This window comes from Parambassis ranga, unplaced genomic scaffold (assembly GCF_900634625.1).
Source record: "Parambassis ranga unplaced genomic scaffold, fParRan2.1 scaffold_47_arrow_ctg1, whole genome shotgun sequence".
NCBI lineage: Eukaryota > Metazoa > Chordata > Actinopteri > Ambassidae > Parambassis > Parambassis ranga.
Genome location: NW_021144805.1, coordinates 593,164 through 598,123, shown reverse-complemented (window position 1 = coordinate 598,123; position 4,960 = coordinate 593,164). Strand labels below are relative to the sequence as shown.

Here is a 4,960-nt window from a genome sequence, read left to right as displayed (position 1 = left end):
GCTGAGGGTATTTGTCCGAGGGGTCATCTATGCCTCTCTCATATTACTTTTTTTGTTTTATGTTGTCCAGCCACTGCTCTTTTGGGACAGTCTCTACTTTCGGGCAGTAGACTGTCCCCTTGTACTGGCTGTGCCCAGTTTCTGCTGTCCTGTACTGTCCACACTTCTTACACGTGTTGTGCAGTACTTCACGCTGCAGTGTACGTGCAGGAGCAGCAGTAGTCACAGAGGCAGGAGAAGGACAGGCTGGGGCAGATGCTGGGGGCACATTTGCATGGGGCAGAGGGTCAGCTGCCACGACTGGGGAGGTCCAGCACCTGCATCAGTACCATACTGTCCTGCCTCTTCACCCTCTTGTTGTGCCACTGCACCAGAGTAGTGTGGTTAATGTCCACCAGCTGCATACTAGTCTGCTGCATGACAGCCCCATTACACAGAATAAGCTGCCTTATTTTACGGTAATCCTCCAAGATGTGGTCCCATCTGGAAAATGTGCTTGTCCCCCTTTTCTTGGGACTACGGTGGATAGCACAGAGCCTAATGAAGATCATTTCCACTAGACGACAGCAATCTGGCCAGTGAGCCAGTGGTGCAGTAGTGGTGAGCGCTTGTCGCTCTCCACCCCGGGTGTAAAGTCCTGCCTCTTCTCTGGCGACCTAAACCTGCCTGTATTCAGCCTGCTCTGGTGCCTGGCAGCAAACACCACCCTTTGCTTGCCGTAGTCCAGAAGGTTCTGCCACGACACAACAATGGTGCTGACCTGAGAGAGAGCAGAATGACAACACAGGCACATGAGAAAAGAAAATATAAGCGTGGACATGTATGACAGGCACAGAAGCACACACAAACATCTGACCTGCTGACTGGTGAGGGCTAGAGAGGACTGCTTCCTCAGCTCCACCAGATACTCTGCCAAGCTGTCAACTCTGTCTATGCCTGGCACACCAGCATCAACCACAGCCTGGGGGGAAAACAGAGATGAGAAATATAAGAACCCAGAAAGCACAAATCACACAATAATATTTCTTAATAGCAACTAATGTTACTACAAATAAATGTGCTTTGACATACCCAGATGCTGAGGATACACCAGGCTGTGGCATGGAGGTGGTGGTAGCCTCCTCCTCACAGAGGATGAGGACTGGTGGTCCTCCTAGCCACCAAGCTAGGCTTTAATGCAGCAGAGTGCACCCCACCAAAGGGAGATTTAGTGAACAGGAGAGGAGCAGGACACTGAGTGGCAGGCTGGTAAAGCAACATTACATGATGTAACAGACACAGCATTTGATGTTATCTGTGTGTATTGAAGCAACTGTCACTCATTAAACTGCATGATGCTATATAATAATGTCCATAGTAAGTAACAGGCTAACACTTTACCTTCTCATAGAGGTCATGCCACCTCTGCTGCCTAGGAGCTGGCCTGCAGCCTCCAGCAGGGCAAACACCTGAGCTGGCAGCCTGCTCATCCACTCATCTTCTCCCATAGCCGTGTGGTTATTGCTCATCTAAAGACACTGACAACAATAAAAAACGCTGAGCATGCAATAATGAACAACGCGCTGTGACGCCGCTGCACTAAATAAACAGTTAATATGCGAATACATACGCGTCCACAGCGATCGTGTAATATAAAGAACACGTGCTCCTGGTTTTCAAATAATGTACGGAAGCGCTGAACTGAATTATGTTTTCTTTATGTCACTATAACGTGATCTTATCACGTTCGTTATAACAAGCTAGCGGCTCATCGCGTCCTGTCGTGCTATAACGGGATGAGCCGCTGTTTTACAACGTGACAGCGTCTTATCACGTTATAACGATACAAGACGCTGTTGTAAACCGCACGTTTGCAGTATTTACTTACTTTTTAGACGCGTCGAATCCTTCGTCGTAGACGACCGACTGACTGGAAGCGGTTGCTATGGACTCGCTACGTCATCCAATGTAGAATGGAAATGCGCGCCGCCATTGGCGCTGTCGAGCGTCGTCGCGCCGCGCGATTGGATGAAATCCAATCTTACATTGGACGGCGGCGTAAGCGATAGGCCGAGGAGATTGGAATTGGACAGACTGTCGTGAGCCAGGTAGCGCCACAGAGACCTCGTGTCCGCCTGATGATGATACACTTGACCCGTACTTCCAGCATGAGCCTGTACCTGAACTTCCCGCATGCACCGAAAACCATGGTGCGACCGAGCGCCCTGATGGATACAGCAGGGCCCATAACCCAGAGGTCGATGGATCGAAACCATCCTCTGCTAACGAGCACATCTTTAGGTTTCTGTCAAGTTTTATGCCGTCCTCTTCTAAGAAGCACAATCACTTTTTGACAAACTGCCAGAAGCTGCAGGAGGATCCTGGAAGTGCAGGTCAAGTATATCATCGCCACACTTACTCACATACAATGTGGCTGAGCACTTGGCTGAAATCCTGACACCACGGGTGGGAGACACACTACATCACTTCAAGCTGGAAAAACCTTCCCTTAACAGAGGTGGTGGACTCAGACATCATCTTTCTACAACATAAAATGCAGCTTCCATCCATTCCCAGGAACTTTCACTCCAAGTCACATGTTCACAGCAAGAACAATGGGCTGTCCACCAGTCCCCCTCCTGTAATCTCAGACCCCGCTTACACATACACAGTATTTTGAAAAACGGGGACTTTTCCCTTCGTTCCTGCCTTTCATTTGCACATAACTGGAGTTTTTGCCTCTGAAAACGAATCTTTCCAAAAAACTCTGGCAAAAGTGGAGATTTTGGAAAACGGCGTATTCGCGTTTCAATGTGAACTGACAAAAACGGCAGTCGGCGCGTCAGTTGGTGCGACCTTTTTTTCTGTAGTACGGCTGCCAGAGTAGGCTGTAGTCTAGTAATGGAAGCATTCCGGGTAGCGTTTGCATTCCTCTTGGTGTCAGCACTTTTTACGTGTTTGCATTTGCAAATGCAGCTCCTCTTACTGTGTAGAGGAGCAGAGACATGTTAGGTCTCCAGGCTCAGCAACTTTGGATCAACTTTTGACTCAAATTGCCAGACTGCGACGAGGCTTCAGATTGGCCTGCACGGCTTTCTCCTTCTTCCTACACTGCCATTCACAGGCTCGGCGTGGTCGTGATCACTCTTGGGGACGCATTTATGCGTGGTAATGTTAACGGAAACTTTTTTGAAGACGATGATGTGTGCACGATGTTGTTTTGGAAAACGGAGGGAAGGAAATATTCGTTTTTCAAAATACCCGGCTATGTGTAAACGGGGTCTCATAGTCGTTAGCCAGTCGTTGGACACACCACACACAGCCAGTCAGACCGACGCTGGTAAGTATGAGGTAATTAGAGCCATTGTTTTATGAGTTCCACACAGACCCACCCACTGAGGTCCTCCACCACACAAACCTGCATTTACAGTACCAGGGGCACGAGGATTTTCCCAGTCCGCTTTGCTTGGTTTAGCCCGGGGAGGGGTGCTTAAGTGTGGGTGAACAGGTTGTAGCGGTGCGCAAGGTTGTGGTAGGGTTAGATGCCGGAAAGATGACAGGTATCAGTTAACTAACAGGTTACATCTTTAAACAGGAAGCGATGTCACAGGGACACTGGGCTGTGACGACTTAAGCGAGACACAGGCTGAGAATGAGGAAGAGCAGTTGTTCTCAGCTCTCAGTTATCTCTATCTCTGTGTTTTCATGTACAGATCACTGCGACAAAAGCTACCCGCCCAGCGTGGGGCTCGAACCCACGACTTTGCTTTAGAAAATACGCTCAGACTGCAGGTCTTAATGGCCAAATCGGATTTTTTTGGTGAGATCCGATTTTTTTTTTTGGCCTTTACAAAATAATATGCGACTGCTACCACTCTCCTGTGACACGGTTACCATTGTAACCTATAGTTACACAAGGTTGCCCTGGTGACCTAAATTGACACAAGGTTGCCAGGGTAACCTACAGAATATAGAATACTGTGATCAAAGTCAGAATATGATGAAATTCAGAATTCTGGGGTCAAAGTCGGTATTCTGAGATGAAAACAGAATTTCGAGGTCAAAGTCGGTATTCTGAACAAACAACAAACAATGAGTAACCACCGGGAGTATATCAATAATTAATTGTTTTAATGTATGAGTTATGTTTAATAAATGCTTTTCTCATGATGGATTAAGTACTTATTCATGGTTAATTAGGACTTAAAAAGATGTAGCTATTATAAAGTGCATTCACCCCATTTTTTTCATTTATACCATCTAACTATATAACTCTTCTGTTATTGTAAGTTCTTTTGGTGAAAGATTATTTTTTCCTTTGTTGTTGAATCCATCCATCCATCCATTATGTGAACCTGCTCTGTCCTGCAGTGCTGCCCTTGCAGCAATCACACTGATCAGTTACAGCTGTTTCTAATGTTGCATGTGAGGCGAATGTGACAACCTCTACACTCCGGCCATGGGGGCCGGAGCCTATCCCAGCTATCTACCGCTGAGAGGCAGGGTACACCCTGGACAGGTCACCAGCGGGTGTGGCCTCATGCTTTATGAATGTGTCATCATTAAAAAAGGTACGCGCATCTTTGAGCGTCCCTGGGTGGGCTCGAACCACCAACCTTTCGGTTAACAGCCAAACGCGCTGGCCGATTGCGCCACAGAGACCTCGTGTCCGCCTGATGATGATACACTTGACCCGTACTTCCAGCATGAGCCTGTACCTGAACTTCCCGCATGCACCGAAAACCATGGTGCGACCGAGCGCCCTGATGGATACAGCAGGGCCCATAACCCAGAGGTCGATGGATCGAAACCATCCTCTGCTAACGAGCACATCTTTAGGTTTCTGTCAAGTTTTATGCCGTCCTCTTCTAAGAAGCACAATCACTTTTTGACAAACTGCCAGAAGCTGCAGGAGGATCCTGGAAGTGCAGGTCAAGTATATCATCGCCACACTTACTCACATACAATGTGGCTGAGCACT

At 47.9% G+C, this 4,960-nt stretch overlaps 1 non-coding gene across 1 annotated transcript; it reads right to left on the bottom strand.

Moving 5' to 3' along the window:
- Positions 1-4,567: 4,567 nt before the first annotated feature.
- On the bottom strand, positions 4,568-4,641 carry trnan-guu (transfer RNA asparagine (anticodon GUU)). Its single transcript has one exon. It is a non-coding gene; the product is annotated as a tRNA-Asn (tRNA).
- Between the last annotated feature and the right edge of the window lie 319 nt (positions 4,642-4,960).